This window comes from Taudactylus pleione, unplaced genomic scaffold (assembly GCF_031769625.1).
Source record: "Taudactylus pleione unplaced genomic scaffold, aTauple2 ptg000080l, whole genome shotgun sequence".
Taxonomy (NCBI): Eukaryota; Metazoa; Chordata; class Amphibia; order Anura; family Myobatrachidae; genus Taudactylus; species Taudactylus pleione.
This window is the reverse complement of record NW_028284482.1, coordinates 3,215,959-3,241,403: the sequence shown is the minus strand read 5'-3', so window position 1 is coordinate 3,241,403 and position 25,445 is coordinate 3,215,959. Positions and strand designations below refer to the sequence as shown.

The 25,445-nt window shown below is 43.3% G+C and overlaps 5 non-coding genes across 5 annotated transcripts; all 5 read left to right on the top strand.

Annotated features, from left to right (window-relative positions):
* Positions 1 to 233: 233 nt before the first annotated feature.
* Positions 234 to 384, top strand: LOC148532255 (U12 minor spliceosomal RNA). Its single transcript, XR_015877762.1, has one exon. It is a non-coding gene; the product is annotated as a U12 minor spliceosomal RNA (small nuclear RNA).
* Positions 385 to 2,824: 2,440 nt separating this feature from the next.
* Positions 2,825 to 2,974, top strand: LOC148532254 (U12 minor spliceosomal RNA). Its single transcript, XR_015877766.1, has one exon. It is a non-coding gene; the product is annotated as a U12 minor spliceosomal RNA (small nuclear RNA).
* Positions 2,975 to 6,426: 3,452 nt separating this feature from the next.
* Positions 6,427 to 6,576, top strand: LOC148532253 (U12 minor spliceosomal RNA). The gene has a single exon (XR_015877764.1). It is a non-coding gene; the product is annotated as a U12 minor spliceosomal RNA (small nuclear RNA).
* A 2,400-nt stretch (positions 6,577 to 8,976) lies between these two features.
* Positions 8,977 to 9,126, top strand: LOC148532252 (U12 minor spliceosomal RNA). The gene has a single exon (XR_015877767.1). It is a non-coding gene; the product is annotated as a U12 minor spliceosomal RNA (small nuclear RNA).
* An 11,118-nt stretch (positions 9,127 to 20,244) lies between these two features.
* Positions 20,245 to 20,394, top strand: LOC148532251 (U12 minor spliceosomal RNA). Its single transcript, XR_015877765.1, has one exon. It is a non-coding gene; the product is annotated as a U12 minor spliceosomal RNA (small nuclear RNA).
* The last annotated feature ends 5,051 nt before the right edge of the window (positions 20,395 to 25,445 follow it).

Sequence of the window (25,445 nt, the reverse complement as noted above, 5' to 3'; positions counted from 1 at the left end):
ATTTTCTACCACCATGCATTTCACTAAACCAGCTAAATTGCATATATTGTTGGCAACATCTGTTTTAAGGATTAAAGTTTATTTTCAACAATAAAACATCAAAATATACAGGATAGCCAAATGCCTATTAATAATGTGTTTAATAAAGCTCCTAGGGTAATTTAAGTCAGCTCTCCCTTATATGTTTAAGCATGTGTGACAAGGTGATATGACTCATATAACTGTGGAAAAGTATGCCTTAAACTAATGAGTAAGGAAAATAATGAGCTGGGGGTAACACCTGGTTCCTCACTACTCATGTGAGAAGAATTTTTGAGCGGGTATAGGTTGCCCCATGGAGGATCTGCCTACTTTGCGGGACCTCCAGGTGATGTGGTCTACCCGGCCCCTTTTTTATGTTAAAAATAAGAATGGAAGACTGCTGGCTATAGGTGTAGTAGGTATTACCGCCGGACGCATGGCCTGTCTTTCAAATCTTGACTGCCGCAGCCCAGCAAGGGTGAAAATCCTGATCGTCCCTAAGGTAAGTAACGCTAACCTAATTCTACACCCTAACCTCCCCCCAAGTGCCTAACCCAGATCCACCCCTCTAAGTGCCTAAACCCAACCCCCCTTCCCCGCTGCCTAAACCTAATCCCCCCTTCCTCGCTGCCTAAACTTAACCCTCCCGGGGGGAGTACCTAACCCTAAGTCCCCCTGGGAGCCCTAAATCTACCCCCCCCGCGACAACCCGCGCCCGGTGCCCAGAATATCTTCGCTCGGTATGCTGGGCGTCGCTCTTCCGGCGTCTGTTTAATGACAGGCGTAGAGTTTTCGACACCTGTCATTAGTACCACACCGGGATTAGAAAGTCTGGAAGCCAGCGGTCGGCATTTAGGCCATCGGCTTCCAAACTACATCCCCTGGGCATGGCTTTTAAGATTATCTGTATAACCATCCAACTAGTTGGCTGGCTGGAATGTAAATCTGGTAATGTATAGGAGCAAATGACAATTGACAATTTGTTCCCAACCACGGGAAAACGGGCAAAAACGGTCATTCAGACAAATTGGTTAAATCAGACTGCTTAAACCAATTTGTCTGAACTACCGTTTTGGTCTTTTTTACTGGCATTTGGGAGCAAATGGACAATTGTTTTTTTCTCTCATACATTACTGGATTTTCTTTCCAACCAGCTAACTAGTTGGATGGTTAGACAGATAATCTTAAGGTGTATGGCCAGTTTTAACAAGTTGGCTGTTTGGATCAAAAATCTTGCAATGGATGAGAGCAAATGACAATCGGCGATTGTCAATGTATATCTGGTAAGCATTGGTATGGAGCTTTCCCACACAACTTGTGTCTCTTCTTGCAGGGACTCCACCCTATGCATTTTAGAACGGTATGCCAGCTTCTCATCGAAATGACTTAGCATCGAGTTTTAAGGGTTTTTCTATTTTTGAAAGTTTTTATTTTGTGCTGCAACCAAGATGTGAAACAATAGTACATTACCATCTTTTGAACTTCTGTACAAGTCAGGGTTTAAACAACCTAAACTCACAGAAGTCTTAGAGTTACAGCATTGATGAAGTTATTTCATGTCTTTTGATGTTCCCCAGAATGTCTATTATATGGGATTTCTCTATTGGCCATGGGAAAGATCTGTGTGAGGTACTTTTCATTTAAGAGTTCTGTGGACTCCAGAAAATCCAGTTTGTAAACTTTGATGTGGTAATTTATATGACTTGCAGCGAATTATAATGACATTAACAACTACAAAGCTCCGGGAAGGTTTTGTGCCACATAGAGTAATGTTTTCAATATTTGGTTACGAGTCAATAAGGGAGTGTAAGGGAACCACTGAAATAGCCATGCTTGTCATTGGTCTAGTTACATTGTTTGTGTAGTTACACACGTGGAGATAGTAACATACCTTCAAAAATATGCAGTGACTTCAGTGAGTTTCTTCACTTTTCAATTTCCTACTGTGCCAGAAGCTTTATAACTAATGTAAAATAGTCATTGCTACAGAACCATAAACAAATTCCAGGAGCACAAACAGCAAGAATATAATACAATTCTGATCATATTGGGCTACCAAAAGATTGATAGCGTAGATTGGTATGGGGAGATAAAGAGAACTCTTACTACATCAACGTGTTGTTGTTTTTTTAACAGTATTCACAAAGGAAAAAAAATGCTATGAAATAGGTTGAGTAGTAATTATTGAATGCAATCATTTGCTGCTAGGACATAGAACAGGTGCAGAGCATCCATGCTGGGCTATATCTCACACAGGGCCTCTCTGGCCAGCAGATCACCAGAAACACCTCCCACTCTCAGGATGATCACAATCACATTACTACTTTGCCTGTCTTATATTCTGTGAACGAAGAAGCAGTTCTCCTACACACATGTATGGCACATTGATAATACAAAATATCAGAGATTTTCTTTTAATGAGCTGGTGTCGACCCTGCATCAATGCATATTACCTATGCAGGCACTTCAATAACCCAACCCTAAGTTCTATTCACTTCCATCACAGTAACTGTAACAAAGTCGGTGGATATATGCTATTGACACCGAAACACTCAACCATTATCATGTTAATTTTCTACCACCATGCATTTCACTAAACCAGCTAAATTGCATATATTGTAGGCAACATCTGTTTTAAGGATTAAAGTTTATTTTCAACAATAAAACATCAAACTATACAGGTTAGCCAAATGCCTATTAATAATGTGTTTAATAAAGCTCCTAGGGTAATTTAAGTCAGCTCTCCCTTATATGTTTAAGCATGTGTGACAAGGTGATATGACTCATATAACTGTGGCAAAGTATGCCTTAAACTAATGAGTAAGGAAAATAATGAGCCGGGGTAACACCTGGTTCCTCACTACTCATGTGAGAAGAATTTTTGAGCGGGTATAGGTTGTCCCATGGAGGATCTGCCTACTTTGCGGGACCTCCAGGTGATGTGGTCTACTCGGCCCCTTTTTTACGTTAAAAAGAAGAATGGAAGACAGCTGGCTATGGGTGTAGTAGGTATTACTGCCAGACGCATGGCCGGTGGTTGAAATCGCGACTGCGACAGCCGGCAAGGGTGAAAATTCTAATCGTCCCTAAGGTGAGTAACGCTAACCTAATTCTACCGCCTAACCCTAATCTCCCCTCAAGTGCCTAACCCTATTCCCCCCCTCTAAGTGCCTAAACCTAACCTCCACTTCCCCGCTGCCTAAACCTAACCCCCCCTTCCTCGCTACCTAAACCTAACCCTCCCAGTGGGGGGGGGTACCTAACACTAAATCGCCCTGGGAGCCCTAAACCTAACCCTCCCCCCGCAGCTACCCACGCCCGGTGCCCGGCTTACCTTCGCACGGTATGCTGGGCGTTGCTCTTCCGGCGTCTGGTTAATGACAGGCGTCGAGTTTTCGACGCCTGTCATTAGTACCACACCGGGATTAGAAAGTCTGGAAGCCGGCGGTCGGCATTTAGGCCATCGGCTTCCAAACTACATCCCCTGGGCATGGCTCTTAAGATTATCTGTATAACCATCCAACTAGTTGGCTGGCTGGAATGTAAATCTGGTAATGTATAGGAGCAAATGACAATTGACAATTTGTTCCCAACCACGGGAAAATGGGCAAAAACGGTCATTCAGACAAATTGGTTAAGTCAGACTGCTTAAACCTATTTGTCTGAACTACAGTTTTGGTCTTTTTTATTGGCATTTGGGAGCAAATGGACAATTGTCTTTTTCTCTCATACATTACTGGATTTTCTTTCCAACCAGCTAACTAGTTGGATGGTTAGACAGGTAATCTTAAAGTGTATGGCCAGTTTTAACAAGTTGGCTGTTTGGATCAAAAATCTGGTAATGGATGAGAGCAAATGATAATCGACGATTGTCAATGTATTTCTGGTAAGCATTGGTATCAGTGGCGTAACTATGGAGGGTGCAGGGGGTGCGATTGCTATGGAGCCCGGCGGCTTAAGGTGCCCGCCGGCCCAGCGATCGCACCCCGTGCACCCTCCATATGCCGGGCGCCCGCTGACATTGTGTTACCAGCGGACGCCCGGCTCCTAATCAAATCTCCAGTGGCAGCCGGAGGATGGAGCTCACTCCTTCTTCTGGGTCCCGCAGTGCACTATGGGAGTGACGTCGTGACGTCACTCCCATAGTGCCGAGGAGCTGGCGCCGCGGCGGGTGGCGGCTTCGCTTCACAAGAGCAGGGATAATGGTAAGTGTTTTTTTTGTGTGTGTGCGTGCGCGCACTCGGGGTCGGGGGGGGCAGCTACTGGGATCTCACTACTGGGGGCCGCTACAGGGGGCTCACTACTGGGGGCATTACAGGGGACAGCTACAGGGGGCTCACTACTGAGGGCAGCTACAGGGGGCTCACTACTGGGATCTCGCTACTGGGATCTCGATATTGGGGGCAACTACAGGGGCTCACTACTGGGGGCTCACTACTGGGGGCAGCTACAAGGGGCTCACTACTGGGGGCATTACAGGGGGCTCACTACTGGGGGCAGCTACAAGGGGCTCACTACTGGGGGCATTACAGGGGGCTCACTACTGGGGGCAACTACAAGGGGCTCACTACTGGGGGCATTGCAGGGGGCTCACTACTGGGGGCATTACAGGGGGCTCATTACTGGGGCAACTACAGGGGGCTCACTACCGGGGGCACTGCGTAAGGGGCACCATTACAGTGGGCATTTAATGTTTTAGGGGAACTACTACGGTTATTGTGTAAGACCTAAGTTAGGGGGGCCCCTTAAAAATGTTGCTATGGGGCCCAGAAAGTTCTAGTTACGCTCATGATTGGTATGGAGCTTTCCCACACAACTTGTTTGGATCAAAAATCTGGTAATGCATGAGAGCAAATGACAATTGGCGATTGTCAATGTATATCTGGTAAGCATTGGTATGGAGCTTTCCCACACAACTTGTGTCTCTTCTTGCAGGGACTCCCCCCTATGCATTTTAGAACGGTATGCCAGCTTCTCATCGAAATGACTTAGCATCGAGTTTTAAGGGTATTTCTATTTTTGAAAGTTTTTATTTTGTGCTGCAATCAAGATGTGAAACAATAGTACATTACCATCTTTTGAACTTCTGTACAGGTCAGGGTTTAAACAACCTAAACTCACAGAAGTCTTAGAGTTACAGCATTGATGAAGTTATTTCATGTCTTTTGATGTTCCCCAGAATGTCTATTATATGGGATTTCTCTATTGGCCATGGGAAAGATCTGTGTGAGGTACTTTTCATTTAAGAGTTCTGTGGACTCCAGAAAATCCAGTTTGTAAACCTTGATGTGGTAATTTATATGACTTGCAGCCAATTATAATGACATTAACAACTACAAAGCTCCGGGAAGGTTTTGTGCCACATAGAGTAATGTTTTCAATATTTGGTTACGAGTCAATAAGGGAGTGTAAGGGAACCACTGAAATAGCCGTGCTTGTCAATGGTCTAGTTACATTGTTTGTGTAGTTACACACGTGGAGATAGTAACATACCTTCAAAAATATGCAGTGACTTCAGTGAGATTCTTCACTTTTCAATTTCCTCCTGTGCCAGAAGCTTTATAACTAATGTAAAATAGTCATTGCTACAGAACCATAAACAAATTCCAGGAGCACAAACAGCAAGAATATAATACAATTCTGATCATATTGGGCTACCAAAAGATTGATAGCGTAGATTGGTATGGGGAGATAAAGAGAACTCTTACTACATCAACGTGTTGTTGTTTTTTTAACAGTATTCACAAAGGAAAAAAAATGCTATGAAATAGGTTGAGTAGTAATTATTGAATGCAATCATTTGCTGCTAGGACATAGAACAGGTGCAGAGCATCCATGCTGGGCTATATCTCACACAGGGCCTCTCTGGCCAGCAGATAACCAGAAACACCTCCCACTCTCAGGATGATCACAATCACGTTACTACTTTGCCTGTCTTATATTCTGTGGACGAAGAAGCAGTTCTCCTACACACATGTATGGCACATTGATAATACAAAATATCAGAGATTTTCTATTAATGAGCTGGTGTCGACCCTGCATCAATGCATATTACCTATGCAGGCACTTCAATAACCCAACCCTAAGTTCTATTCACTTCCATCACAGTAACTGTAACAAAGTCGGTGGATATATGCTATTGACACCGAAACACTCAACCATCATCATGTTAATTTTCTACCACCATGCATTTCACTAAACCAGCTAAATTGCATATATTGTAGGCAACATCTGTTTTAAGGATTAAAGTTTATTTTCAACAATAAAACATCAAAATATACAGGTTAGCCAAATGCCTATTAATAATGTGTTTAATAAAGCTCCTAGGGTAATTTAAGTCAGCTCTCCCTTATATGTTTAAGCATGTGTGACAAGGTGATATGACTCATATAACTGTGGCAAAGTATGCCTTAAACTAATGAGTAAGGAAAATAACGAGCCGGGGTAACACCTGGTTCCTCACTACTCATGTGAGAAGAATTTTTGAGCGGGTATAGGTTGCCCCATGGAGGATCTGCCTACTTTGCGGGACCTCCAGGTGATGTGGTCTACCCAGCCCCTTTTTTACGTTAAAAAGAAGAATGGAAGACAGCTGGCTATGGGTGTAGTAGGTATTACTGCCGGACGCATGGCCGGTGGTTGAAATCGCGACTGCGGCAGCCAGCAAGGGTGAAAATCCTGATCGTCCATAAGGTGAGTAACGCTAACCTAATTCTACCCCCTAACCCTAATCCCCCCTTTAAGAGCCTAAACCTAACCTCCACTTCCCCGCTGCGTAAACCTAACCCTCCCAGTGGGGGGGGGTACCTAACACTAAATTGCCCTGGGAGCCCTAAACCTAACCCTCCCCTCCGCGGCTACCCACGCCCGGTGCCCGGCTTACCTTCGCATGGTATGCTGGGCGTTGCTCTTCCGGCGTCTGGTTAATGACAGGCGTCGAGTTTTCGACGCCTGTCATTAGTACCACACCGGGATTAGAAAGTCTGGAAGCCGGCGGTCGGCATTTAGGCCATCGATTTCCAAACTACATCCCCTGGGCATGGCTCTTAAGATTATCTGTTTTACCATCCAACTAGTTGGCTGGCTGGAACGTAAATCTGGTAATGTATAGGTGCAAATAACAATTGACAATTTGTTCCCAACCACGGGAAAACGGGCGAAAATGGTCATACAGACAAATTGTTTAAGTCAGACTATTTAAACCAATTTGTCTGAACTACCATTTTGGTCTTTTTTACTGGCATTTGGGAGCAAATGGACAATTGTCTTTTTCTCTCATACATTACTGGATTTTCTTTCCAACCAGCTAACTAGTTGGATGGTTAGACAGATAATCTTAAGGTGTATGGCCAGTTTTAACAAGTTGGCTGTTTGGATCAAAAATCTTGCAATGGATGAGAGCAAATGACAATCGGCGATTGTCAATGTATATCTGGTAAGCATTGGTATGGAGCTTTCCCACACAACTTGTGTCTCTTCTTGCAGGGACTCCCCCCTATGCATTTTAGAACGGTATGCCAGCTTCTCATCGAAATGACTTAGCATCGAGTTTTAAGGGTTTTTCTATTTTTGAAAGTTTTTATTTTGTGCTGCAATCAAGATGTGAAACAATAGTACATTACCATCTTTTGAACTTCTGTACAGGTCAGGGTTTAAACAACCTAAACTCACAGAAGTCTTAGAGTTACAGCATTGATGAAGTTATTTCATGTCTTTTGATGTTCCCCAGAATGTCTATTATATGGGATTTCTCTATTGGCCATGGGAAAGATCTGTGTGAGGTACTTTTCATTTAAGAGTTCTGTGGACTCCAGAAAATCCAGTTTGTAAACCTTGATGTGGTAATTTATATGACTTGCAGCCAATTATAATGACATTAACAACTACAAAGCTCCGGGAAGGTTTTGTGCCACATAGAGTAATGTTTTCAATATTTGGTTACGAGTCAATAAGGGAGTGTAAGGGAACCACTGAAATAGCCGTGCTTGTCAATGGTCTAGTTACATTGTTTGTGTAGTTACACACGTGGAGATAGTAACATACCTTCAAAAATATGCAGTGACTTCAGTGAGATTCTTCACTTTTCAATTTCCTCCTGTGCCAGAAGCTTTATAACTAATGTAAAATAGTCATTGCTACAGAACCATAAACAAATTCCAGGAGCACAAACAGCAAGAATATAATACAATTCTGATCATATTGGGCTACCAAAAGATTGATAGCGTAGATTGGTATGGGGAGATAAAGAGAACTCTTACTACATCAACGTGTTGTTGTTTTTTTAACAGTATTCACAAAGGAAAAAAAATGCTATGAAATAGGTTGAGTAGTAATTATTGAATGCAATCATTTGCTGCTAGGACATAGAACAGGTGCAGAGCATCCATGCTGGGCTATATCTCACACAGGGCCTCTCTGGCCAGCAGATCACCAGAAACACCTCCCACTCTCAGGATGATCACAATCACGTTACTACTTTGCCTGTCTTATATTCTGTGAACGAAGAAGCAGTTCTCCTACACACATGTATGGCACATTGATAATACAAAATATCAGAGATTTTCTATTAATGAGCTGGTGTCGACCCTGCATCAATGCATATTACCTATGCAGGCACTTCAATAACCCAACCCTAAGTTCTATTCACTTCCATCACAGTAACTGTAACAAAGTCGGTGGATATATGCTATTGACACCGAAACACTCAACCATTATCATGTTAATTTTCTACCACCATGCATTTCACTAAACCAGCTAAATTGCATATATTGTAGGCAACATCTGTTTTAAGGATTAAAGTTTATTTTCAACAATAAAACATCAAAATATACAGGTTAGCCAAATGCCTATTAATAATGTGTTTAATAAAGCTCCTAGGGTAATTTAAGTCAGCTCTCCCTTATATGTTTAAGCATGTGTGACAAGGTGATATGACTCATATAACTGTGGCAAAGTATACCTTAAACTAATGAGTAAGGAAAATAACGAGCCGGGGTAACACCTGGTTCCTCACTACTCATGTGAGAAGAATTTTTGAGCGGGTATAGGTTGTCCCATGGAGGATCTGCCTACTTTGCGGGACCTCCAGGTGATGTGGTCTACCCGGCCCCTTTTTTACGTTAAAAATAAGAATGGAAGACAGCTGGCTATGGGTGTAGTAGGTATTACTGCCGGACACATGGCCGATGGTTGAAATCGCGACTGCGGCAGCCGGCAAGGGTGAAAATCCTGATCGTCCCTAAGGTGAGTAACGCTAACCTAATTCTACCGCCTAACCCTAATCTCCCCTCAAGTGCCTAACCCTAATCCTCCCTCTAAGTGCCTAAACCTAACCTCCACTTCCCCGCTGCCTAAACCTAACCCCCCCTTCCTCGCTACCTAAACCTAACCCTCCCAGTGGGGGGGTACCTAACACTAAATCGCCCTGGGAGCCCTAAACCTAACCCTCCGCCCCGCGGCTACCCACGCCCGGTGCCCGGCTTACCTTCGCACGGTATGCTGGGCGTTGCTCTTCCAGCGTCTGGTTAATGACAGGCGTCGAGTTTTCGACACCTGTCATTAGCACCACACCGGGATTAGAAAGTCTGGAAGCCGGCGGTCGGCATTTAGGCCATCAGCTTCCAAACTACATCCCCTGGGCATGGCTCTTAAGATTATCTGTTTAACCATCCAACTAGTTTCCTGGCTGGAACGTAAATCTGGTAATGTATAGGTGCAAATAACAATTGACAATTTGTTCCCAACCACGGGAAAACGGGCAAAAACGGTCATTCAGACAAATTGGTTAAGTCAGACTGTTTAAACCAATTTGTCTGAACTACCGTTTTGGTCTTTTTTTCTGGTATTTGGGAGCAAATGGACAATTGTCTTTTTCTCTCATACATTACTGGATTTTCTTTCCAACCAGCTAACTAGTTGGATGGTTAGACAGATAATCTTAAAGTGTATGACCAGTTTTAACAAGTTGGCTGTTTGGATCAAAAATCTTGCAATGGATGAGAGCAAATGACAATCGGCGATTGTCAATGTATATCTGGTAAGCATTGGTATGGAGCTTTACCACACAACTTGTGTCTCTTCTTGCAGGGACTCCCCCCTATGCATTTTAGAACGGTATGCCAGCTTCTCATCGAAATGACTTAGCATCAAGTTTTAAGGGTTTTTCTATTTTTGAAAGTTTTTATTTTGTGCTGCAACCAAGATGTGAAACAATAGTACATTACCATCTTTTGAACTTCTGTACAGGTCAGGGTTTAAACAACCTAAACTCACACAAGTCTTAGAGTTACAGCATTGGTGAAGTTATTTCATGTCTTTTGATGTTCCCCAGAATGTCTATAATATGGGATTTCTCTATTGGCCATGGGAAAGATCTGTGTGAGGTACTTTTCATTTAAGAGTTCTGTGGACTCCAGAAAATCCAGTTTGTAAACCTTGATGTGGTAATTTATATGACTTGCAGCGAATTATAATGACATTAACAACTACAAAGCTCCGGGAAGGTTTTGTGCCACATAGAGTAATGTTTTCAATATTTGGTTACGAGTCAATAAGGGAGTGTAAGGGAACCACTGAAATAGCCATGCTTGTCATTGGTCTAGTTACATTGTTTGTGTAGTTACACACGTGGAGATAGTAACTTACCTTCGAAAGTATGCAGTGACTTCAGTGAGATCCTTCACTTTTCAATTTCCTCCTGTGCCAGAAGCTTTAGAACTAATGTAAAATAGTCATTGCTACAGAACCATAAACAAATTCCAGGAGCACAAACAGCAAGAATATAATACAATTCTGATCATATTGGGCTACCAAAAGATTGATAGCGTAGATTGGTATGGGGAGATAAAGAGAACTCTTACTACATCAACGTGTTGTTTTTTTTTTAACAGTATTCACAAAGGAAAAAAATATGCTAGGAAATAGGTTGAGTAGTAATTATTGATTGCAATCATTTGCTGCCAGGACATAGAACAGGTGCAGAGCATCCATGCTGGGCTATATCTCACACAGGGCCTCTCTGGCCAGCAGATCACCAGAAACACCTCCCACTCTCAGGATGATCACAATCACATTACTACTTTGCCTGTCTTATATTCTGTGAACGAAGAAGCAGTTCTCCTACACACATGTATGGCACATTGATAATACAAAATATCAGAGATTTTCTATTAATGAGCTGGTGTCGACCCTGCATCAGTGCATATTGTGGTACCCCAGAAATAGGGGAACCAACCAGGGGGGCACAAGAATGCTGGACTGGTGTAAGGAGAATAGGTTGGAGGACTGATCCCTGTTGTGAGGGGAGGACTTGGTCGTGCCCAGTAGAGCACCTGGTAACTTGTGGAGGGGGACACGAGGACAGAATGTACCAAAAGGATAACAGGGGTGGAAGCTGCCCTGTCTGGGCAAGGAGGAGAGATAGGGCACGAGCGGTGAAGGGCCATTGAGGGGAGCGCGGGGAAGGGAGTCTGCCTTAAAAGGGCAGAGTACGCGCGGCAAGTGCGCAGTTGTCCAGGAGAGACAGAGGCAGGGGGATCCGCGCTACATAGTGTCTTACCTGGTGGAGTCGGGAAGTATCAGCCGGTGGTGTAAAGGCGGCCAGAGCAGGAGCAGCCTCCCGAAGGCGTCCGAGAGGAAGGTGGAGACAGCCGGAAACAGTCTGTGGTATTGTCGGCTGAGACGTGGCTCCAGCGGGGGTTCCTTGATTGACGGCTGCCGGGAGGAGCGGAGGTGTGTCCGGAGGCGGGGTTAGTGAGACCCATCGGAGGTGGCTGTTAACCCTGTGGGAGACGGAGACTGCACATTAAGGCTTATCGCGGCGGGGGTAAGAAGCCGATCTGCATCCCTGCCATTTCAATAAATGTATACTCACAGTTGCCCCAAATAGACAAACGAGCAGAACTTATAAGCTTGCCCCCCACATTTGCCACCAGTGCAGGAGAGTCAGGTGGGGTAGCATATGACAGTGCCCACCACAAGCACCCAGAGAATGCGTCAATTAAACTTCCCACATTTGCCACCAGTGCAGGAGAGTCAGGTGGGGTAGTATATTACAGTGCCCACCACGAGCACCCAGAGACTGCGTCAATTAAACTTCCCACCTTTGCCACCAGTGCAGAAGAGTCAGGTGGGGCATCATATTACAGTGCCCACCACAAGCGCCAAGAGACTGCGGCAATTAAACTTCCACACTGTAAAGCAGGCATATGCTACAAAGTCACAGTCGCATTAGCATTGCCAACCTTATTATTGCTGCATCGTTAGACAGGAACAGTAACTTTGTATCAGTATTTGGCAGCTGTCTAGGAGTAAAAGAGGAAATCCAGTGCAGTTAGGAATAACTCAGCCCTGCATTACCTACCAGCGGAGTCAGTTTTGCTACAAACCAGGTTAAGGACAAACCTATTAACCAGCATCCCGGGCAACATAGTGTACACTTAGAAAGACTGGATATTTTAGTAATTTGTTAAGGTGTAGCTTCTGGCCAGTAAGCGTTAAGTTAGTTAGCATATTTAAGGATTCATTCCTAGACTGGCATCCATTATTGGTGCTGTTTCATGATAAGTTGATAACATTCACTGTTGTTATTATATTGCATGCTTTAACCTTTTAAGTTCCTAGGAGCAGCGTGATAATAATCGTAGCCAGGAGGCTAAGTTCCTGCTTAATAAAAAGAAACTCAAGTCATAGTTTAGTTTTATCTGAATTGACATTGTAAAAGTAAATGTTAACGTAATTACCATCTAAAGTGAATCTGTGATTTATACTACCTGAATGTGATGTTGTATAATTTCTTTGTGACAATAAATTAGATTACCTCTTTACCTCTCTGTGTTGAACGAGAACCGAGAAACTCCATTCTTACAAGTGATTAGTTTAGGGTATCACAATTTGGCGTCACTAAGTACAGGATCCAGAGTCCAAAGTGAAGAGGTAGGTGAGAGGTCATTAGAAAAGTGTATAATGTCACAGGAACAAAGAGCAATGGGGGACTCGGCTGGAGCAAGTGGAAGTGGTATTCCGCAAATCAACCCCATAACCCTTCCTTATTACTTCGGTGCTCCCTGGCTGCCTACTTTTAGTGGAGATAGATATGGAGGCGAGGGAAGTAACCTAACGGAATTTCAAAATAAAATAAGATCAATGTTTAGACTATACCCGTTAAACGAACGTCAACAAGTGGAAATCCTGATTTGCCAGTTAAAAGGGGCGGCTCTACGGGAAGTGACATCATGGCCAGCAGAGGAAAGACGTGACGTAGATCAAATCTTTTAGCGACTGGCCGCTACATTTGAAACCAGGACAGTATCAGAACTCAAGACATTGTTCTATGGTCGTAAACAATTCCCAGGGGAGACACTAAGAGATTACGCTCTAAGTTTACAAGAAGCACTTCGGGATATCCGGACTATTGGGAACGAAGAAGTGGGAGATACGGATGAAGTACTTATAGCCCAGTTCATCGAGGGCTCTAATGGAGAAGGCATTAAGTCCCAACTGAAATTGTTAAAAATGCAGATGCCGGAACATTCTTTTCTGGATTTTAAAGAAATGGCTATAAAAATAGTGGGTTCCCAAAGAGGACCCGAGTTAAGTTTTCCAGAGATGCCAGACTTCCAGGAGGGTCATAGTGGGACCAAGACAAGACATATGGGAGAAGGAAATCCTTTGCTTAGAAAGGATCTGGTGAAACAAAGCACTCAGTTACCATCTAATGATCCTCTTGGAACTGTAGAGAAGCAGCTGAAAGAATTAATGTTGGGAATGGCTGAAATTCGTCACGAAATGCGGACTTTGAAGAAAAACAAATCTACCAATTATCAAACATCAAGGTGGAGGAATGATAGAGAACAGAATACAGAGGATTGGTGGGCCCCTCCTAGAAGAACGGGTCGACGGGTTACCGACCAATTTGATACCCAGGAGCGTCCTATTTGTCGACAATGCCAGAGACCAGGACATATCGAAAGGAATTGTTCTCAAGTGGAGAGTTTAAACTCCCAGGCCCCGGGGAGAGAGAACGAACCACGGGGGGAACAATAGTCACAGACCCTAGTATGGGCGAATGGTGGCCCCGTTATGTGGGAAAATGTCCCATGCTCACCATTGATATTAATGGAGTCAAAACCCCTGCAATGATTGACACTGGGTCGCAGATTACAACGATTCAATTTACCCTCTTTCAACAACATTGGGCCGCGGACCAAGTCGTGTTACCCCCACCATCCTGGTTACAATTGATAGCCAGCAATGGGTTAGGCATCAATTGTCTTGGATATTGGGAAGCAGATATTAAAATTGGCAGCAGTTCACTATCTAAACAAGGATGTCTGATTACGCATTCGGAAGATCCCAAGTCGATACCCGTCATACTTGGCATGAATATCCTCCAAAAATGCCCCGATGAATGGATTGCTGCTTTGAAAAAAGAATTATCGCAAGCCATGATGGCAGAACAACGGATTCTGAAAAAAACTATTAAGGTGCTTCAGGGGCATCAGCACCTGGTAAATGCAAAAGGAGAAGTAGGATGGGGACGAATCGGGGATGGCAAACCTGTCAAAATTCCGCCTAACTCGGAAGTGCTCCTATGGGGAAAAGGACCCAGTGGACCCCATGGAGAAAAGTACGAAGCCATAGTGGAACCATGTATGATGCTGAACCGGGGGGAAGTGGCAGTGGCTCATGCTGTTGTCACAGTGGTCCAAGGCCGGGTACCTATTAGGGTATTGAACCCCCATAATAAGACGGTGAAACTGTATCGACACCAACCAGTGGCCAAACTTATTTGGACATCGTTCCAGGATGTTCATAGTCTGGGAATGAAAACTAAGAAAATGGATGGAAGGACGGAAGAGAACATTTCTGAAGAGCTGCCTTGGTGGGAAGAGTTACACATTGGTGGTGAGGAAACGACACCAGCTCAGAAGGAAGGAGCCCTGAGAGTGGTGAGAGAAAATGGCGAAGCTTTTAGTAAGCACCCGGCTGATTTTGGTACAGTAACTCATATCCTACACTGCATTGTAACTGGGGAAGTGCCACCAATTAAGGAAAGATATCGTCCCTTAGCGCCAGCCTTATATCAACCCGTGCGCCGAATGTTGGAATAAATGAAGGCTGCAGGAGTGATCAAAGAGAGCCATAGTTCTTGGGCGGCGACCATTGTACTAGTGAAAAAGAAAAATGGTCAACTGCGGCTCTGCGTTGATTATAGGAAACTCAACCATGTTACACATCGAGATGCCTATCCACTGCCCCGGATAGAAGAGTCGCTGACGGCCTTAAAATCCGCGCAGTATTTCTCTACATTGGACCTGACCAGTGGGTACTGGCAAATTGGAATGGCACCGGGAGATCAGGAAAAGACCGCCTTTACCACCCCAATGGGCTTACATGAATTCTTGAGGATGCCATTTGGACTGTGCAATGCCCCCGCAACATTTCAAAGAGTTATGGAACATTGTTTGGGACATCTGAACTATGAGTTAGTACTCTTATATTTAGATGACATTATCATATTCTCCCGAACTTACGAAGAGCATCTCAAACATCTTCAGGAAGTGTTCCAGCGTTTGATCAAATACGGACTCAAACTTAACCCGGCAAAGTGTCATCTACTAAAACCTGAGGTGAAATATTTGGGACACATAGTGAGTTCAAAAGGGGTGAAGCCTGATACAGATAAAATCCAAGTAATTCAGGAATGGCCCGTGCCCCGAACCATTAAAGACGTGAGGCGTTTCTTGGGATTTGTCGGGTATTATCGACGATTTATCAAAAACTTTGCCAAAGTTGCCTGCCTGTTGCATGAACTACTTAGGGGAGTATCAAAATCAGGAAGAAAAGTGTCCAAGGAAGTAGAGTGGAATGCTCGTCAGCAAGAGGCGTTTGAGCAACTGAGACAGGAACTAATGCAGGCTCCTATTCTGGCCTACCCCGATTACAGTCTTCCTTTCTCCCTGTACACCGATGCAAGCAAACAGGGGTTGGGAGCAGTGCTGGCGCAGAAGCAAGATGGGGACGAGAGAGTTATAGCCTACGCTAGTAGAGGATTAAGAAAGATGGAACGGAACAATTCCAACTACAGTGCCTTCAAATTAGAGTTCTTGGCATTAGTGTGGGCTGTCACTAAGAAATTCAAGGACTATTTAACTATGGCAGTTTTCTCGGCTTACACTGATTGTAATCCACTAGCCCACTTACAGACAGCGCAATTGGGAGCTTTAGAGCAACGCTGGTATTCCCGTCTAGCCAATTTCAGATTTACTATTGCCTATTGGACTGGTAAAAGTAACAGCAACGCGGATGCGCTATCCCGCTTACCAAGTCAGGAAGAACCAGAACACATAGACCAACGGGAAACCATAGAGATTCCAGCTTTCATCAACAGCTTCATACCAAAAAGAAAGGTGGTCTCAGCATGTAGTTCCATTAATTATGAAGTCATCGACTTGGGGTCTGCGGGGGAGTGGCAAAAGTGGCAGCAGGAGTCCCTTATAATGAAACAACTAAAAACCATGTTACAACAAAGGAAGAGACAAAAAAAACAACAGTTACCAGAGGAGTTAACTAAACTCTGGCAGCAAAGGGACCGATTGACTGTACAGGAGGGCATCATCTTAAGACAAAGCGTAAATCCAAAGACGCACCAGCCCCATAGTCAAATTCTAATTCCTAGGGAGAAGTCTGCAGAATTGTTGCAAGCATACCATGACCGGTCAGGACATTTCGGTTACAAAAAAACAGAAGTTAACCTAAGACAGCGGTTCTATTGGGTCGGTCTACGCTTGGATGTAGAGGAGTGGTGCCAGAACTGTATTAATTGTAGCTTGAGAAAACCATCGCTGGGTAACCAAAAGGCCCCCCTACACCCCATCAACAGTACAAGTCCATTAGAATTGGTCACATTGGACCATGTGAAGCTGGAAAGAAGCCATACCAGATTCGAATATGCACTCACTATTGTCGACCATTATACTAAGTTTGCAGTGGTACTACCGGTAAAAGACTTAGCAGCAAAAACCACTGCTGAACTCTTCTGGAGAGCTTTCGTACGCCCTTACGGGTATCCAATGAAGATATTAACAGATCAAGGACCGGCGTTTACTGCGAAGTTGTTCAAAGAGATGTGCACTTTATGTGGGTGTCAAAAGTTGCAAACAACCGCCTACCATCCTCAAGGAAATGGGCTGTGCGAACGGACCAACCAAACTCTAATCCATATGCTTAGAGCATTGTCCATGCAAGAAAGACAAGAATGGCCTATGTTGGTAGCTGAATTAATATATATATATAATAATACTACTCATGACTCAACCGGGCACACGCCATATTATTTGTTGTTCGGAAGATTAGGGCAGCTACCTGAGGATGTTCGTCTTCAATTACCGTTCGCTCGATGGCAAAAATCTACTCCAACCTCCGATTGGGTAACAGAACATCAACAAAGACTTAAAGTCACCCAAGAGATTGTAAAACGGCACATGGACATTGCTCACGAGAGGCAAAAAGAGAACTATGATCTGTCTGCTTGGGCTGAACCACTGAAAATAGGAGATCGAGTTTTAAGAAAAAATAATCAAAGGCATAGTAAAATTGACCCATGGTGGGAACCAACACCTTACCTGATATTGGAATCGGCACATCAAGAGAAAGATGTATATAAAATACAAAAAGAAGATGGAGTTCGTGCCATAGTGGTCCACCGGAACCAACTGAAACTTTGTCCTTATCAAACAGAGAATGTTCCGCAAAGGGAGGATCATGCTAGTAGCATGCCAATGGAGTCAGATACTCAGAATTCTGATGAATGTATGAACATAGTGATGAGTACGTACTGGTCAGTACTGTGGTCCTCCAAACTTTCCGAAACTGAGAGATCGGAAGAGAATGCTGCAGCAATTCCAATGGGAACAGAAGAGAAAGAGTGTCAGCTAAGACGTTCCGAGAAAAGCACAAAAGGACTATTACCACTTAGATATCGGGAATAAGAGTTAATTGTTGCACCTGTTATTGATTAATCAAATTATACAGTAGAATGTTGTAAAGTACTGATAAGAGTTAATTGTTGCACCTGTCATTGATTGATCAAATTATACGGTAGAATGTTATAAAGTAATGTCGGTTTAACTTGTTAAAATGGTGAAATGCGTGAGGACACGCATGCTTCAAGTAGGGAGGAATGTGGTACCCCAGAAATAGGGGAACCAACCAGGGGGCACAAGAATGATGGACTGGTGTAAGGAGAATAGGTTGGATGACTGATCCCTGTTGTGAGGGGAGGACTTGGTCGTGCCCAGTAGAGCACCTGGTAACTTGTGGAGGGGGACACGAGGACAGAATGTACCAAAAGGATAACAGGGGTGGAAGCTGCCCTGTCTGGGCAAGGAGGAGAGATAGGGCACGAGCAGTGAAGGGCCGTTGAGGGGAGAGCGGGGAAGGGAGTCTGCCTTAAAAGGGCAGAGTACGCGCGGCAAGTGCGTAGTTGTCCAGGAGAGACAGAGGCAGGGGGATCCGCGCTACGTAGTGTCTTACCTGGTGGAGTCGGGAAGTATCAGCCGGCGGTGTAAAGGCGGCCAGAGCAGGAGCAGCATCCCGAAGGCGTCCGAGAGGAAGGAGGAGACAGCCGGAAACAGTCTGTGGTATTGTCGGCTGAGGCGTGGCTCCAGCGGGGGTTCCTTGATTGACGGCTGCCGGGAGGAGCGGAGGTGTGTCCGGAGGCGGGGTTAGTGAGACCCATCGGAGGTGGCTGTTAACCCTGTGGAAGACGGAGACTGCACATTAAGGCTTATCGCGGCGGGGGTAAGAAGCCGATCTGCATCCCTGCCATTTCAATAAATGTATACTCACAGTTGCCCCAAATAGACAAACGAGCAGAACTTATAAGCTTGCCCCCCACATTTGCCACCAGTGCAGGAGAGTCAGGTGGAGTAGCATATGACAGTGCCCACCACAAGCACCCAGAGACTGCGTCAATTAAACTTCCCACATTTGCCACCAGTGCAGGAGAGTCAGGTGGGGTAGCATATTACAGTGCCCACCACCAGCACCCAGAGACTGCGTCCATTAAACTTCCCACCTTTGCCACCAGTGCAGGAGAGTCAGGTGGGGCATCATATTACAGTGCCCACCACAAGCGCCAAGAGACTGCGGCAATTAAACTTCCACACTGTAAAGCAGGCATATGCTACAAAGTCACAGTCGCATTAGCATTGCCAACCTTATTATTGCTGCATCGTTAGACAGGAACAGTAACTTTGTATCAGTATTTGGCAGCTGTCTAGGAGTAAAAGAGTAAATCCAGTGCAGTTAGGAATAACTCAGCCCTGCATTACCTACCAGCGGAGTCAGTTTTGCTACAAACCAGGTTAAGGACAAACCTATTAACCAGCATCCCGGGCAACATAGTGTACACTTAGAAAGACTGGATATTTTAGTAATTTGTTAAGGTGTAGCTTCTGGCCAGTAAGCGTTAAGTTAGTTAGCATATTTAAGGATTCATTCCTAGACTGGCATCCATTATTGGTGCTGTTTCATGATAAGTTGATAACATTCACTGTTGTTATTATATTGCATGCTTTAACCTTTTAAGTTCCTAGGAGCAGTGTGATAATAATCATAGCCAGGAGGCTAAGTTCCTGCTTAATAAAAAGAAACTCAAGTCATAGTTTCGTTTTATCTGAATTGACATTGTAAAAGTAAATGTTAACGTAATTACCATCTAAAGTGAATCTGTGATATATACTACCTGAATGTGATGTTGTATAATTTCTTTGTGACAATAAATTAGATTACCTCTTTACCTCTCTGTGTTGAACGAGAACCGAGAAACTCCATTCTTACAAGTGATTAGTTTAGGGTATCACAATATTACCTATGCGGGCACTTCAATAACCCTACCCTAAGTTCTATTCACTTCCATCACAGTAACTGTAACAAAGTCGGTGGATATATGCTACTGACACCGAAACACTCAACCATTATCATGTTAATTTTCTACCACCATGCATTTCACTAAACCAGCTAAATTGCATATATTGTAGGCAACATCTGTTTTAAGGATTAAAGTTTATTTTCAACAATAAATCATCAAAATATATAGGCTAGCCAAATGCCTATTAATAATGTGTTTAATAAAGCTCCTAGGGTAATTTAAGTCAGCTCTCCCTTATATGTTTAAGCATGTGTGACAAGGTGATATGACTCATATAACTGTGGCAAAGTATGCCTTAAACTAATGAGTAAGGAAAATAACGAGCCGGGGTAACACCTGGTTCCTCACTACTCATGTGAGAAGAATTTTTGAGCGGGTATAGGTTGTCCCATGGAAGATCTGCCTACTTTGCGGGACCTCCAGGTGATGTGGTCTACCCGGCCCCTTTTTTATGTTAAAAATAAGAATGGAAGACAGCTGGCTATGGGTGTAGTAGGTATTACTGCCGGACGCATGGCCGGTGGCTGAAATCGCGACTGCGGCAGCCGGCAAGGGTGAAAATCCTGATCGTCCCTAAGGTGAGTAACGCTAACCTAATTCTACCCCCTAACCCTAATCTCCCCTCAAGTGCCTAACCCTAATCCCCCCTTCCTTGCTACCTAAACCTAACCCTCCCAGTGGGGGGGTACCTAACACTAAATCGCCCTGGGAGCCCTAAACCTAACCCTCCCCCCTGCGGCTACTCGCGCCCGGTGCCCAGATTACCTAAGCTCGGTATGCTGGGCGTCACTCTTCCGGCGTTTGGTTAATGACAGGCGTCGAATTTTCGACTCCTGTCATTAGTACCACGCCAGGATTAGAAAGTCTGGAAGCCGGCGGTCGGCATTTAGGCCATCGGCTTCCAAACTACATCCCCTGGGCATGGCTCTTAAGATTATCTGCTTAACCATCCAACTAGTTGGCTGGTTGGAACGTAAATCTGGTAATGTATAAGTGCAAATAACAATTGACAATTTGTTCCCAACCACGGGAAAACTGGCAAAAACGGTCATTCAGACAAATTGGTTAGGTCAGACTGTTTAAACCAATTTGTCTGAACTACCGTTTTGGTCTTTTTTACTGGTATTTGGGAGCAAATGGACAATTGTCTTTTTCTCTCATACATTACTGGAATTTCTTTCCAACCAGCTAACTAGTTGGATGGTTAGACAGATAATCTTAAGGTGTATGGCCAGTTTTAAACAAGTTGGCTGTTTGGATCAAAAATCTGGTAATGGATGAGAGCAAATGACAATCGGCGATTGTCAATGTATATCTGGCAAGCATTGGTATGGAGCTTTCCCACACAACTTGTGTCTCTTCTTGCAGGGACTCCATCCTATGCATTTTAGAATGGTTTGCCAGCTTCTCATCAAAATGTCTTAGCATCAAGTTTTAAAGGGTTTTTCTATTTTTGAAAGTTTTTATTTTGTGCTGCAACCAAGATGTGAAACAATAGTACATTACCATCTTTTGAACTTCTGTACAGGTCAGGGTTACTTTAAACAACCTAAACTCACAAAAGTCTTAGAGTTACAGCATTTAATGAAGTTATTTCATGTCTTTTGATGTTCCCCAGAATGTCTATATTATGGGATTTTCTCTATTGGCCATGGGAAAGATCTGTGTGAGGTACTTTTCATTTAAGATTTCTGTGGACTCCAGAAAATCCAATATGTAAACCTTGATGTGGTCATTGATATGACTTGCAGTGAGTTATAATGACATTAACAACTACAAAGCTCCGGGAAGGTTTTGTGTCACATAGAGTAATGCTTTCAATATTTGGTTACGAGTCAATAAGGGAGTGTAAGGGAACCACTGAAATAGCCGTGCTTGTCATTGGTCTAGTTACATTGTTTGTGTAGTTACACACGTGGAGATAGTAACTTACCTTCAAACATATGCAGTGACTTCAGTGAGATCCTTCACTTTTCGATTTCCTCCTGTGCCAGAAGCTTTATAACTAATGTAAAATAGTCATTGCTACAGAACCATAAACAAATTCCAGGAGCACAAACAGCAAGAATATAATACAATTCTGATCATATTGGGCTACCAAAAGATTGATAGCGTAGATTGGTATGGGGAGATAAAGAGAACTCTTACTACATCAACGTGTTGTATTTTTCAAAAGTATTCACAAAGGATAAAAATATAGTAGGAAATAGGTTGAGTAGTAATTATTGAATGCTATCATTTGCTGCCAGGACATAGAACAGGTGCAGAGCATCCATGCTGGGCTATATCTCACACAGGGCCTCTCTGGCCAGCAGATCACCAGAAACACCTCCCACTCTCAGGATGATCACAATCTCATTACTACTTTGCCTGTCTTATATTCTGTGAACGAAGAAGCAGTTCTCCTACACACATGTATGGCACATTGATAATACAAAATATCAGAGATTTTCTATTAATGAGCTGGTGTCGACCCTGCATCAATGCATATTACCTATGCAGGCACTTCAATAACAAAACCCTAAATTCTATTCACTTCCATCACAGTAACTGTAACTAAGTCGGTGGATATATGCTATTGATGCCGAAACACTCAACCATTATCATGTTACGTTTCTACCACCATGCATTTCACTTAACCAGTTAATTTGCATATATTGTAGGCAACATCTGTTTTAAGGATTAAGGTTTATTTTCAACAATAAAACACCCAAAATATATAATATGAATTCCTAATGATCTATATACCTAAATGTCGCTATTTAGCGTTTTAAGTCGCCCAAGAAATAATTGCTTTCCAGACTTTGAGTGTGGTTCCAAAGCACAGACATAATGTGTATATATTTGAAGTAAACACTCACAGTATCTTTGTGTATTCTTAATTATTTGTCACAGACATATCTACAAGACAAGTCTGTCATCACTGAATATATGAAGTCTTTAAATATATATATTTATTTGTGTATCTGTGCATATGGGGTATGATAGGATTTTAAACAGTATGCAGTGGTAATGCGATCGCACGATGCTAATAATAGCATATTACCATCACACACCATGGTTTCATGCTGACGACGCAAGATGGCGTCGCTTGATAGTAATGCTAAGATCTTCTCTCAGCCAATCATCCGGCTTCGCCAGTCTACCCTTTGATAGCAAACAACACGCTATCACACTCTGGTCTTATTTTGTTTATTTTTAGTCTTACACTATGGGATATTATTTAATGTTATATTATGGGATGGCACAATGTGGTCAGTAAACCATCAATAATGTGTCTCTGGGAGGGACATAAAACTACCCTTATACACACACCGCGGATCTTGGCAGATCATGGGAAAGATGTGGGGATGCACCTAACCTATAAAGGAAGTCTTGAAGGGGAATAGGGACTTACATTATTTAAGATGTTTAAAATAACATTTCATAATTTTATGCATGGCTAAATCTATACATTATCTGATGGTACACTCTAATTCAGGATTGTAATACAGTTCTTCCTTGACCTTGGTATCCATAATATCATTGCTCATCACCATGATCTTGGTTTCTCTGTTCGCCCTTGTACATTTTCCACACTTCAGTACATTATGAACACAATTGACACATAAGTCAATTACTAAGATGACAATCAGTATAAGGATCAGGAGTTTACCCACAGTAGCAACCAGTTCCTGGACCCACTCTCCTAGACCGGAGAACCATTTCACAGGGTTCAACCAAGTTAACCACTCTTCTACCTTTTCCTCAACTTCAATCAGTGAAGCATTATGTTTCTTTCGAAATTTCCATTTCAGCTGCAGAATTTCATCCATCTTCCGGTCTATCACCTCCCTGGGGTCACTAGTGTTCATAATGCGTATGAAGATATGGAGATGGTGTGTTTTTATGGATACCAAGCATTTCACCATGTGTAAGGGTCATAACCTCTGGAAGTATCCTTCCCAAATAACATAAACCTTTGGAACTCGGAGAGAGCTACTTATACACTTTCCTTCCACATATAAAATATACATCATCGGGGTGAACATAAGGGATAGAAAACATCATAATCGTTAAACACACTTCCCTAGCAAGTGATCCTATTTCCGGTTCTCCCATCTGATCAATACATGTTTCTGATTGTAATACCATGGCACAATATCCTTCTGGTACCCTACCAACCATTTCTTTGGTGGAACTTAGTGTATATCGATACCGGGAGTGTCTCCCATTTAACCTAATTGTGCGTAGCAGTTCAAAATCTATAGGCTCATTATCAGCTCTTAATGAGAAGGTCATCGTCTGGTTATTCCCAGTCACCTCCCAACTTCCTGGTTTATTGAAGTTAGTGACGTTCAAACATAAAAGTGATCTATCTACTTGGTACTGGTCGAGTTTAAAATGAGGTGGTTTGGACTTAAGAAATTTTCCATCCAGTGCATCCCCTATTTGCAACCTCAGAGACATTCAATGGGAATGGCACTAACCCTACATTATGTTGTCCTTGAGGCACGTGAGAGCATACCCAACAGTCAGTTTGGTTTAAAACTTTGCCCACCATGGCATGATAATCCTCTAAAGGATACCCACCCCAATATGGGTTATACTTAGGCTGGCACGGTTGAATGGATCTCTCATAAACTAGGGACGCACAAAACTCACACATACAATAATCCTCAGATGATAGACCTTCACAGTGTCTCCGAGTTTCAAGCATAACAGATCTCTTAGCAATTACTGTACTGGGTTTGGTCAGATACTCCCCCGATTGGTTTAGAGCTCCTTCTCCCAATTCCACTCCATCGATATCGACATTAGCTCCCCTCTCCATTATCTGTCCTCCATTACAGAAACCAGAAATCCCGAAACAACCCAGGATGATGAAAACTCTGGGAGAAAACACAAAGATAACCACAGCAGGCCACTCCATTGCTGAAAACAATGATCTACAAATTTCTTTAGGTCAGGTATTTCACTGTAACCTTTAACCCTCCCGGAACAGACTCGCAATTGACAGGTCTACGTTATCTACCTCGATTCCGCCTTGTCTCTCCACTAGTTGGTTGACCTTCTTACAGTGAGTGGAATGGACCCAGGTATCTCTCTCTGCCACTTTCAAGGAAGTTGTACTCGTCAGCAACACTTGATACGGACCTTCCCACCGATCTGCCAAACAACCCGAACGCAAGAAATTTCTCATCATAACAAATTCTCCAGGTTCAACATCATGACAGTTTGTTTCAGGCATATCATGTGACAACAATTTCAGTTTCTGCTGTTGCTGCTTCAACTGTTTACTCATTGTTATAAGATACCTTACAGTTACCTCATTGTTACTTTTCAAATCTTCCTGTGGGCTTATAATCAAATGAGGTTGTCTACCAAACAGTATTTCAAAGAGGGACAGATTAAGAGGGAGTCTGGGAGTTGTCTTGATGCTATGAAGAACTAGTGGTAATGCTTCTGGCCACCCCAGTCCAGTTTCTGCCATGATCTTACTTAATTTATT